Source organism: Pleurodeles waltl, chromosome 8, assembly GCF_031143425.1.
Source record: "Pleurodeles waltl isolate 20211129_DDA chromosome 8, aPleWal1.hap1.20221129, whole genome shotgun sequence".
Taxonomy (NCBI): domain Eukaryota; kingdom Metazoa; phylum Chordata; class Amphibia; order Caudata; family Salamandridae; genus Pleurodeles; species Pleurodeles waltl.
Window position 1 is genome coordinate 1,520,836,013 of NC_090447.1, and position 13,238 is coordinate 1,520,849,250.

Here is a 13,238-nt window from a genome sequence, read left to right on the forward strand (position 1 = left end):
GGAGAATTCTGTGGCACTTAACATTTGCAATGATTCCCTGATCAATGCGAGCTCACTCTAGGAGTATAAGGAGTAACTACTGATATGTACACAGCACAGAATTTAAATGTTCAGATTATTTCTAAATCGGATGGAGTGATGGAGGCAGTGAACTTGTTCTGAGCGTGCGCATAGGAGTAGTGTCTTTTCTCTGCGCCTGCTCGGTTATACGTCAGTCTTCTACGCATGCGCTTTGATCCGTGTCTCCATGTCCCAGGCAGGAGAGTGTGTTGATATTTACTTCCGTGTTTCATTCCTGGAGTGTACAACTTTATGTTTACACCTGTAAAACCTCAAGGAAGAAAAGGAATGTCTCACCAGAGCTCCGACAACGTGAGTAATATTGTGTACGTAATAGTAGTCTAAAGATAGGAACAAAATATGTTATAAAGTCTTTTTGTATTTTATACAACAACATGATTATTTACTGAGCTTGAACATAGGACCGCTGTTATTAGCGGCTGTGCTGCTTATGAGGTGAAGTAGAGGCGGGCGATCCGCCGAAAGCCAGAGCCTGAAGTCTGGCTCTGTCTGGGCTCGAGGTCCCAGTGGAACCTCGAGCCCATAACGAGCCGAGCTTTCATGTGGCTTGTGACTGCCGCCCTCGCGCTACCCTCACGCACAAAGAGATAGAAACAAAGCCTTAACATGTGAGGTAAAAAGGAGAGGCCCGTGTAGTGGTTGATTGGTACAAAGTGAAACCAGGATTTCATGTGGCTTCTCCGGTTAATTAGTGTGTGATCTCAGGCAAATAGTTTACTGAGCCTCCATTCTTTATTATTATTTTATATAAAAAAGCACCTTCTGATGCATGAGTACAAAATACCAGCTGTACAGTTCATTACCTGAAGGCTACATTCTGTACAATGAAGTTTGCCCGGAAAGCATCTCACCAGAGTAACTTTCCTATTTAGCTGGTATTTGAGTTACTAAACTCTACTGTTTAACTGGCCCTAGGGTTAACACCAGTCTTTTTTTTTTTTAGCAACTAACCTGCAGTCCAGTAAAACAGAGTAACTTTATTGATTTTGTGTGGCACACCTTTTCAGCCTTTTTTTACACATTTTATTGTTTGCAGTTGCTTGAGTACAGTATTCTAGAATGTCAACTGCTGTAACCAATGTGTGCTGGTGACATACCACCCGTTGACCCTAAACATAGCGAGTGGAATGTTGATCATCCTCCTTCATGATCAAGTCCTTTTAAACAATGACCTTATATTATTTGCTTGGACGAGAAATTAGAATATTAGTTTGCATACAGGGGATGTTCCTTAGGGTGGTCAACCGTCCCTTATTCTATAGGTTTGTCTTGCAGTCTCGGCTCCTGTCCCTCTACCTGCACAGAGGCACTCTGGGATCTCCATAGTTCTGCATTCTGCATTTTGGTTGCCCACCACTTTTCACCCTCTCAGAGGACAGGCAATTCTCACTCCTTCACTCCTTTACTACCTGTAAAAGAGGTTACTATTAGTGGTATGGAGAGAGGAGTTGCAGCACAGGTTCAGGTAGCAGCATCGTCATTGCTGAATCGCTGTCGTCGGTAGGCCCAAGGCGGCGGTGCATCGTGGGGGTCCTGTACAATGCAACTTCAGGCGCAGTTCTACTATTGAGATGCCAATCAAGCCACTAGTGCTTAAATAGCACTGTATGTGTGAATTAGAACATTGCTCGGGCCTGCCCTGGAAGTATACCCTTGGTCTTTTTTTCTTCCATTGAGCCTGTATTTACTTTCTGTCATATTGTCTGATCAGTGGACAGAGGCACGAGGAGAGTATCATTTGCCAAGGGTTAAACAGTTTGTTAGGCCAGGCACTTGTCAAGTTCTCCACGTAAAATCAGGTCCACTAATTGTAAATGTTCTCATTCTTGCTTAAAGGGGGTAAGAGGAATACGTTTAGAAGGTGATTGCTCAGGGTCACTCAATTTTGCCAAATAGGAAGCCATGATGAAAAACTGTGTCTCCTGGTTCAACATGTCCAGCAAGACAACAACTGGGATGATAGTGATTGTGATGGCATGATTAAGAGGCTGCCCTTACCAGAGAAATGTCACTGTCCTGTGGGCCCTGCCCAGCTTTAGAACACAGTGTTTTTCCAGCTTATATACATTGTAATCAATCAATCAATCAAGGATTTATAGAGCGCACTAATCACCCGTTAAGGTCTCAAGGCGCTGGGGGGGGGGGCTACTGGTCGTAGAGCCATGTCTTGAGGCGTTTCCTGAATGTCAAGAGGTCTTGGGTCTGGCGAAGGTGGAGCGGTAGGGAGTTCCAGGTCTTGGCGGCTAGGTGAGAGAAGGATCTTCCTCCGGCGGTGGTTCGGCGGATGCGGTGAGTGGAGGCGAGGGCGAGGCTGGTGGAGCGAAGATTGCGGGTGGGAGTGTGGAAGGTGAGTCTGTCGTTGAGGTAGCCTGGGCCTGTGTTGTGGAGGGCCTTGTGTGCGTGGATGAGGAGTTTTGAAGGTGATCCTCTTTGATACTGCTAGCCAGTGAAGGTCTCTGAGGTGGGGGGGAATGTGGTCCCGGCGTGGGATGTCCAGAATGAGGCGGGCGGATGCGTTCTGGATTCTTTGCAGTTTTGTTAGGAGTTTGGTTTTTATTCCTGCATATAGGGTGTTTCTGTAGTCCAAGCGGCTGCTGACCAGGGCGTGGATGACAATTTTCCTGGTTTCGACGGGAATCCACTTGAAGATTTTGCGGAGCATGCAGAGAGTGTTGTAGCAGGAAGAGGAGATGGCTTTGACCTGCTGAGTCATGCTGAATGTGGAGTCCAAGATGAAGCCTAGGTTGCATGCGTGGGTGGTGGGTGAGGGCGCGGTTCCTAGGGAGGTGGGCCACCAGGAGTCATTCCAAGTAGAGGGGTTGGTGCCAAAGATGAGGATTTCTGTCTTGTCTGTGTTTAACTTGAGGTGGCTTGATTCCATCCAGCTGGCGATGGCGTGAAGTCCGTTGTGGAGGTTGTTCTTTGCAGTTGTAGGGTCTTTCGTGAGGGAGAGGATGAGCTGAGTGTCGTCTGCATAGGAAACTATGTTGATGTGGTGGGTTCATGCGATGTTGGCGAGGGGGGCCATGTAAACGTTGAAGAGCATACATTGTAGCAGAAAAGCTAAGATTAAATGTTACGTGTTAGAAATATGTTCTTGAGTTGGTAGTCGGTTTGCACCCTGTCCAAGTAGGGATCCTCACTCTAGTCAGGATAATGGAGATACCCACCTCAGATAATCCCGGCTCACCCCCTTGGTAGCTTGGCACGAGCAGTCAGGCTTATCACGGAAGCAATGTGGAAAGAATTTGCACAAAACACACAGTAATACAGTGAAAACACTACAAAAGGGCTTCTCGCCAGAAAAATAGCCAATATTTATCTGTGTAAAACAAGACAAAAACGAGAAAAATCCAACATACAGGAATAAAGATATTAATTTTGCAAGAATTAACTTAAAAATACAGTTCCTTGAAGTCGATATCTCCATCTGGGGATATCACGGCTTAGTGAACAACAAATCCAACAGTTCAGGCTGGCTGCAGTGCCGCGGGCACACCACGGTGTCGGAAATACCCGCAAACAGTAACTTGAAAATGTAGGGCGTCGTGATCCTTGTGATGAGATCCGGAGTGCAGCATGACAGACGCCGGGGCGGGGGTCGTTGGGCTCTTGAAGTCACATGCGTTGCAGATCGAACTCCGGGTTGATGACGAAGTCAGGAGCGCTGCCATGGATAGCGTCGGGCTGTGGTGTGAAGCAGAACTGTGCGACGTGCGGTTCCCACAGGTCACAGTGCAGGCAGCGGCTCAGTGACAGTGTCTTGTGCCGTTGGTGAGACCAGGGCTGTGGTGTGAAGCGGGACGGTGCAACGTGCAGTGTCTCCAGGTCACGGTTCAGGTAGCAGCGTCGTCATTGCTGAATCGCTGTCGTCGGTAGGCCCAAGGCGGCGGTGCATCGTGGGGTGGGCTGTGTGTGGCACCCACGGGTCGCTGTGCAGACAAGAGCATCAGTTGATGACACAGGAGTCAATGGCGCTGGCGTCGGTGGACCAGGGCTGCAGTGCTGGACGGGACGGTGCTTTGTGTACCTCACCAGCGGTGTGAACAGGCCACGGTGCAGCATTGCTGTCAGCGTGGATCGTCGTCGTCGGGAATGTCAAGGCTGCGGTGTGAGAAAGGCGATGTGGAGTGCAGGGCCCACAGGTCACGGTGCAAGCAGCAGCTCGGTGACGGCGTCGGGTGGCGGCATCGGTGAGACCAGGGTTGCGGTGCGACGTTGGGCACAGCTCTGTGCGGCGTTGTCCCTTCACAGTGCAGTCAGCGGCGTTGTTGATGGCGTCACAGTGGGTTTTCCTCTGTTGCAGCACAAAACACACAGTTCCCAGTGAATTAGGCAGATGAAGCTGAAGTCTTTGATATCCCTGAGACTTCCAACAGGAGGCAAGCTGTACTCCAAGCCCTTGGAGAAACTACAGAAGCAGGATACACAGCAAAGTCCAGTCTTTGCCCTCTTTAAGGCAGAATCAGCAACTGCAGGCCAACCCAGCAAAGCACACACAGCAAAGAGGTAGTACTCTTCCTCCAGCTCTTCATCTTTTCCCCTTGGCAGAGGTTCCTCTTGATCCATAGGTGTTCTAAAAGTCTGGGGTTTTGGGTCCACTTTTATACCCAGTTCTGCCTTCGAAGTAGGCAAACTTCAAAGTAAAGTCTCTGTTGTTGACAAGATCCTGCCTTTTCCAGGCCTGGCCCCAGACACACACCAGGGGGTTGGAGACTGCATTGTGTGAGGGCAGGCACAGCCCTTTCAGGTGTAAGTGACCACTCCTGCCTCCACTCTAGCCCAGCTGGCCTATCAGGATATGCAGGCTACACCCCTGCTCCCTTTGTGCCACTGTCTAGTGGAGATTCACACCAGCCCAATTGTCAGTCTGACCCAGACATGCAATACACAAGCAGGCAGAGGCACAGAATGGTTTAAGCAAGAAAATGCCCACTTTCTAAAAGTGGCATTTTCAAACAGACAATTTAAAAAACAACATTACAAAAAGATGTGTTTTTAAATTGCGAGTTCAGAGACCCCAAACTCCAAATCTCTATCTGCTCCCAAAGGGAAACTGCACTTAAAAGTTATTTAATGACAGCCCCCATTTTAACCTCTAAGAGAAATAGGCCTTGCAACAGTGGAAACCAAATTTGGCAGTATTTCACTGTTAGGACATGTAAAACACCTCAGTACATTTCCCACCTTTAACATACACTGCACCCTTCCCATGGGACTACCTACGGCCTACCTTAGGGGTGCCTTACATGTATAAAAATGGAAGGTTTGGGCCTGGCAAGTGGATACACTTGCCAGGACGAATGGGCAGTTTAAAACTGCACAAACAGATACTGCAATGGCAGGTCTGAGACATGTTCACAGATCTACTGATGTGGGTGAACAACCAGTGCTGTAGGTCCACTAGTAGCTTTTGATTTACAGGCCCTGGGCACCCATAGTGTACTTTACTAGGGCCTTATGAGTACATCAAATATGCCAGTCATGGATAAACCAACCACCAGTACAATTTATATATGGAGCACTTGCACTTTAGCACTGATCTGCAGTGGTAAAGTGTGCAGAAACAATAAACAAGCAAAAACTAATCAGACAAAATAGGAGGAATTAGGTGAAAAGTTTGGGGACAACCCTGCAAAAAGGGCCATTTCCAACATTATGTATCCTAGTTCCATGCCTAAAGCGTACCCACTGCACCAGATCTTGTGGTAGTAGGTAGTTATTGGACAGCATTCACAGTACTTACAGATTTTTACCATTGGTGTTGCAAAGATTACATTTATTTTATTCGATTTGGATACAGAGTTGTTCATATTCTAAACTTGTCTCTCAAAAGTTGCAAAAGCGAGCAGTCAAGGCTTACTCCAGGAGGTGGTAAAAAAATTAGAACTCAGGTACATTATGAACAGTAATAACAATTGATAACCTCAATCTTGGGCCAAGTTATGTCTTTTTAGATGGCCCGCTAATAGGAGTGTGATTCAGAATGAATTCCCAAAAAATCTCTGTGCCACTCATTGTCCCCTGTCCCCCAACAATTGTCTCCTGATGTCTGTCCGTGCAGAAAGGTTTTTGCAAAGTGATAATGGAAATTTGACCACCCTACTTGCACCGAGCAAGAGGGAAGGCCGGTGAAGCCCAGCAAGCTTGAGCAAACATCTTAGGTTTTTACTTTTTAGTATTCAAAGACCCAAAGTCTCACTTATTGTGTGTGAGACTCGCAGATTTTGAACTAGGGCTGAGCTGTTACTCACAGCAGACTAGGGGCCAGATGCAGGAAACGTTTAGCGAGTCGCAAACGGCAAAAATTGCATTTCTAATCGCATTTCCCTATGCAGAAATGCATATTGCGAGTCGGGACCGACTCGCAATATGCATTTCAGAATCGCAAATAGGAAGGGGTGTTCCCTTCCTATTTGCAATTCGGAGTGGGATGCACTACCATTTGCGACCGCATATGCGGTCGCAAAGTGTATCGCAGTTACCATCCACTTCAAGTGGATGGTAACCCACTCGCAAATTGGAAGGGGTCCCCATGGGACCCCTTCCACTTTGTGAATGGACCCAAAATTATTTTTTCAGGGCAGGTAGTGGTCCAAGGTCCACTACCTGCCCTGAAAAAATACCGAAACTAAAGGTTTCGTTTTTTTTTTAAGTGCAGCTCGTTTTCCTTTAAGGAAAATGGGCTACACTTAAAAAAAAAAACTGCTTTATTGAAAGTAGTCACGAACAGCAGGCCTCCATGTTTGCGAGTGCCTAGACTCGCTATGGGGCCGCAATTTCCACAAAACATGTGTGACATCACTTCCTCTTATGTCATTGTATGTTAATCAGTTCTCACTGCTACAACTTCTCAAACCTTGAAAGGTCTTAGTTGGACAGTTGGACAGTGCTGCCTCAAGTTACCTAACTGCAAGAGAATCTGTTATTCTGAATTTCGTTTGGCTCAGCACCCACAAAATCCTGTGTGGGTGCTGAGTCCTAGGCTCCACATTAAACCTGAGACCTAGGGCCTGGCCCTGAGGTTAAGTAGGTGGTGCCAAAATTGTACTGTTTTAGTGATACAAGACTCCCCTCCCTGTCCTTGGGACATGCACAATGAGAGGTGGCAGCTGCAAACCGTTTTTGAATCTTTAGACTAGGGCAGGCCTTTCCTGCTTCCAGAACTGAGTGTGATGCCTACCGGCCTGCTCATGGGTAAGGGCCTGCTCATGTTTTATGCCCAGACTATATGCTGACTCCCATGTTGACAAGTATGAAAGGATGGGGGAAGACATGTCCTTAGAAATTCAATTTACCTATTTAGCAAGGATTTGCAGATTAGTCCTTTCCCTGAGCACTGGAAGATGGTTGGAGAATAGGGATGAGCCAGTAGATTCAGTTGTTGGAGGCAGATAAGTCTCTAGGCAGGGCCTGGGCCGTTCACTTAAATGGCCCATTCAAGAATGTTGATGACAGCCAGGTTCAGAACTTCACACTTATTGTGCTTGTGTTATGGGTGCTTCATTATGGATCACTATCTGCTGTGAAAGCCATCATAATTACACCAAGAAGTGTCTGCATTGCAGAAAGAAGATGAAGTTATGAGAAGGTACCTCCCCAATGACCACAATGCATCACAGAGGACTCGTGGGGATTCTGTTTTCCAGGGTTGGGATTGCTGATCACCAGTCTCCCAGAGGCTGTTGGGGAGTGGGGAATCTCCTGAATCTACATTTGTTGCTGGAGAATTTGTGAGTCTCCCATGGACCGGGGAGCCTGCCTGCTGAGAGCGAATAAAAAGAGTGCTGGGTCCTGCAGTAGTTCCCTTCCTGAGGAATAGAAGCCGTACTTGCAAATCTGGGAGAGGAGCGGACTAGGATAACTAACCTCTTTGCCCCAAACAAGTGTTCCCGGAGCCAACCTGTATGAATGAGAGTGTCCCTACTTCCCAGTTCAACCAAAAACTGTAAACAAAGAGTCACCTGTGCTCTCCTTTTGCGATTACCACAAGATGCTGAATACCCTGTGCTCATTCTGCCTTAAGCATAGACAAGTACAGAATCTCAGTATCTGGACCAGAGGGAACAGATTCACCACTGCAAGTGCTGGAGCCCTGTGTCCTTTGCCGAGCTGCTCCACTCATCAGTGTAGAGATAAAAGGATGGTGGGTTTGTCAAAACTAGCCCTAGTGACAACACATGTGATTGCTCATGTTGTGCACAGATCCGCACACTGGCACTTGGACAATCTGAGCTCCAAAAACCAGAAAACTCAAACATCTGGAAAACATTGACTTGAGATGGTTGAACAGAACTTCTTTGTGGGACTTGGAGTAATACCCAAACATGCTTACCAGAACTGCCTTGCAAGACTACTGGCTGATTTACGGAACCCAGAATAGCCACTCCACTTTAACCATAATCATCCTTCCCCTGCAGTTAAACTCAGAACGTTGTTTTACTGTGTAGTGAACTGTGCAGTGTTCATCCTTGTAGCACTGCTTCTTCATTATGTACCTTAATACTTATTGGTGTGATTAAAACACTTGTGTTTCTAAAAGAATACCACTGGCTGCACATTTACTTATTGTCTCTACTGGGTGATTGTTCAGTTCTGAGTCTCTAGACCCTACACTCTACCTTCCTCGGGGTGGTCACCCTCTCTACCGTGAGAGTCAGGTGCGGTAGGGATGTAGTTAGCCCAGTTAGCAGTGCCTTAGTAGGACTGGCCCCACAACATCATTGCTAAATGACACAGACACCATGGGGTTGAGGAACCTGTAACCCCTGCGCGCTCTGCCACCTCTGGAACAGGTTCTGACATTCTATTAATTAGTAAAATAACTGTCTTAATGAGAGTGCCCAGGGAACTGGGTTACTCATATTAATAGGTTCAGTTTGTATCTTCCTAAAAACAGTACAGTGGGCCATAGAAATCTGTAAGTTGCAGTTTTGTCAGAATAGCAGTTGCCTGTCTTCTACTATAAATAGGTTTGGCAGATAAGCAAGTTTGTGTTGAATTTACAGTATACCCCAGTGCCAACTAAAGAAACAAATATGGTGTGGGATGCCAGTTTGTGAGGCTTATAGATCATTCCAGAGAAACCACAAGCCCCAGTCTCGGTCAGTAAAAAAAACACATTCATTGAGACCCTTACATCAGCATGTTGAAGTCCAACATTGACTCGGTTCTTGTATTTGGTCTCCGAGGACAAGGGAATCACCTCAGAGGTCAGAAACTGCAATTTGGGCCAGACCATCTAAGGACTGAGCTGAGACCAACCTGTCCCTTAGGGCAGCTTGGTGGTTCCTGTGGTACACTGTTGTGGAATATGGTTTTGAGGTTGAGTCATAGTTATTAGGGTTTGCATGTGGTTCCTCAGAGCCTGTTTTCAGACCCAGAGTGTAAGATGCTGATTCCCAGCAGATGAAACAGAAATTATAACTTCAGGTCAATTAAGATGAGGCAGAAAAGATGATTTTTTAGCAGTCTTCTTAAGGAAAAGTTTCCAGAGGTTTGAGTTTGATGGGTTTGTTGCAGCACCAGTCAATATTTGTTTTAGTGTTTGAGAGGTTTTGGCTCTCGTAGTTCCAGAGTACACTATGTTATCACTGTTGAACTGCTGCCATTGTTTTGTGTATAGACTCTAGGACAATGTGTAAAACTCACTGATACCCCGGTGGGTCTCGTACACGCCATAAAGTCACATAGAAATAAAATAGTGAATTACTAGTAAGGGTCACTGTTTTCTGTTTTTACAGATAAACTACAGACAGAAAAACAATTCTATTCCAGTCTGTATTTATTTTTAAATGTGGATGAAAACGGAAATTAGGTTATGTTTTTGAGTGATTCTAAATGCTGTGCAGATTGACAGGTAGAGAATTAAAAAAGAAAGATATTTTAGTAATGAGGCTTAAAAAGAACATATGCACAATATTCATATTTGCATGTTTTCATACAAGTGTATTGATTTCTCATCCGTCTTGTCAGATAACTTTTTTCACTAAACCCAAATTAAATTTGAATAAATACAGTTAAAATTAGCAAAAAAGTAATACGGATGAATACTGCTGGAATTGTCAAAAGGATAAATACCATAAAACAGGGAGCCCTAATTACAAGCAACAAAACATCAACAATCAGAAACAGTAAGATTAAACAGGTCGGGCTGATAGGCTGATTTTTCTAGATAGCTTTATAAGCGAGGTAGAAGAATTTACATGTTAACCTTCTTTTTATAAGACCATTATGTAAATCACTTGATGGAGGAGCTACAAGCACTTTTTCTCATACAAGAGATTAGTCTGGCTGTCGAAAGGAGCACAATTTCAAGAAGCAATACAGAGGATTGGAGATCCCTATCAGGTTATTAACACATTAAAGCTAGAGATAAATCCAGCATAGGTTGTTCTCAATTGGTTTAGTGATAATGTTATGTCTAAAAGTTTGGAAAGTAAACTTTTTTATAGAGGTGTAGAAACAGTGATGTAAAACCCAGGAATTGTCCTATGGAGGTGAATGATGGTGCGATGCCCCCAGACTTGAATTTTTTAAGAAGTGATGGGTTGGATTTAGTTTTATTGGGGCGTCTAGAGGAGAAACTCTGATTTCTGAAAGTTCAGCATCAGGAAATTACTTGGCATCCAACATCAGCTTTATGCGGCTGCCTTGAGCAAAGAGCAGCAATAGACTAGATGAGTAATGTTTTTAAGTACAGTCGCGTGTTGTCTTCATATGGGTGAGAAGAAACTTTCGCCCCCTCCAAAAGTAAAGTCAAGTGGCTCAAGGTGCAAGTTACACAAAGTTGAAGGTAGGATGGAGCCCTTGGCAACACTACGTGGCAATGTTGCTTTTAGGCGTTACAATCTTCACTAACTAACGTAAGAAAAAATATAGAACCACGTAAGATGTGATTATTTAAAGTGGATTGTAACCTAAGGTGGTGAATGGTGTAACAATACTCTGATAGAATATATGGCCAGGTGTTTGACCTTTTGTTTTGCGACTCGCAATTTACAATATGTTTGGGAATTACAAATTGCGAGTCACAAAACAAAATGTAAGACAGTGTTAAGTACACTGTTTGTGATTCTCAATGGGGTCGCAAATGACATACGTCATCAATATTCATTAGGTAGGTCGCAATTTGCGACCCAATTTGGAATGGCTGCACTCACAGAGATGGTGACCTGCTGGGGAAAGCAGACCACCATGTCTGTGACTATTTTTTAAATAAAGCATTTTTTTTTTAATGCAGCCCGTTTTTCTTAAAGGAAACTACACAAACAGTAGTCTGGCTTGGGCTGTTCTAGAATAGTTCTGGCTGGATCATCTGTGGAATGTATGTAGGTGGTGAGTTGTGGACAGTGTGGCACTGGAAAAAAACATGTCCTTGTACCTTGTTGGGTTTCACTGCTAGGTGGCCATAGAAGTCAGAGTCTGGGAATTCCATAGCGAATTGCATGGTGAAGGTCATTATTTCGGTAAGTGTGGGAAAATCATTCCTTCTGTTTCTATAAAGAACAGGATCATTAGTGTTTGCCATGAAGGACACATTGAGAGTGGGCCAACAAAAAAAAAGAGTTTGAAAATTTTTATTGGTGGCCATGTGTGGACAAAGAAGTAGAACGTTGTGTCAAAGGATGTATTGAATGTGAATGTGCTGACAAGTCCTACAAGACTTTGGACCTTCCTTTGGAACCAGTAGCATGCCTTATCATCTCCTGTTATAGTTTGTTAGATTGTTAGTGTAATGGGCTAATGTATTTGAATGGAGGAAACATCAAGCACGTTTGGGTTTGATAGACATATTTTAAAAGCAATAGGAGAGTGAGATAGTAGATAAGGTAAACATGGATAATGTAATGTGATTTATTTACTGGTTATCTCCTAAAGAAAGGTTTACCACACATGTCCAGATTGATAACGGTACTCCTCTTACATCAGAAAAGATGGAAATATTTCTGGATTTGCATGGGATAAAAGTAAGGACCACCTCCCTGTATCACCCAAGTGTTAACCATGCCGCAGAGCAGTTCAGCCATGTGTAAAAAAGTACTGTAGAGTAAGCCTCAGCTAATGGTAAGAAGGTTAAACAGAAATAATGTTATGGTCCTATCATACTACACCTTTAGACTCAACAAGGCATATCCTTCCAGTGTCATTATAGGACACATTCCTAATACCAGGCTTGTGCCGGGTGGTTGTGTAGGTTGAAGGAGTATTGTTGGAACCCTAAAGAAATAAAAAATCATATATTTAAATCAAAGCAGAATTACATGATGTATTATGACAGTATGCATTGAGGGGAAGATGAGCATAAAAGAATGTCAATGGGTGAGGATAGGAAAGAAGTCAGAGAAATGAGTGAATATTTTCCTAAACCAAAGAAGGTAGTTCAGGTATTGATGAAGCCCGAGAGGAAGGATGATGGCAGATTGTGGATTTTGGCTTGTGTGACCATGGCAAAGAAAAGTTCTTGTTTTACAATGCAAAGCTGTAATTATACCTAAACTTGTGGAATGAATTCTGGGTATGACTGGTTTGATGGGGAAGACATTGGTGGCAATGATGTTAACACTGATGGAGGTCCAATGTGTGGTGGTAGCTTACCTGTTCTTTGTGTAGCTTCTACAAGTGAAAATCGGATTGTGAATGTTGGCGAAGAGTCAATGGATATCGATGGTTTGTGTGTCCGTTTGAGGTTTTGCCAGGCAGGCATCAGAAGAGCAGGTATAGTGTGCCTGTCCAAGGTGGCGTTCCAAATTGTGACACAGGATGTGTAGAAAAGATAGAATGCGATATTGAAACGTCCGAGGAGAGTTACTAGAGCACTGTTGAAATTGCATGATATAAGTTCTGTTCATACTTACCTTCTATAGAGATCCATTTTCACTGTATGTTTTATTGCTATTTAGCTGTTTTCTGTACTTTTGTTTAAAAAAAGAGGGGTGTGTAGTGTCCTATCTGTAGTGTCACTTTAATAGGGATCCTGCTGCAGATTGTTCAAGAATATTGCTAGCTAGACTGTCTGTGGTCTATAATTCCAGGTGTGTCCAAACAACCCTTTAGAGTTTGGCCTTTCACAGCAGACAAGAAGGAGAATAACCTCTACTACCTTATGGTACCTAATCAACCATAATGCATACATTATTATTGGGCATTACATTATT

General features: G+C 44.4%; 1 pseudogene; it reads left to right on the forward strand.

Moving 5' to 3' along the window:
* The first annotated feature begins 215 nt into the window (after positions 1-215).
* The window catches only part of LOC138249621 (zinc finger protein 585A-like), a 73,894-nt pseudogene continuing 60,871 nt past the window's right edge, over positions 216-13,238 (forward strand).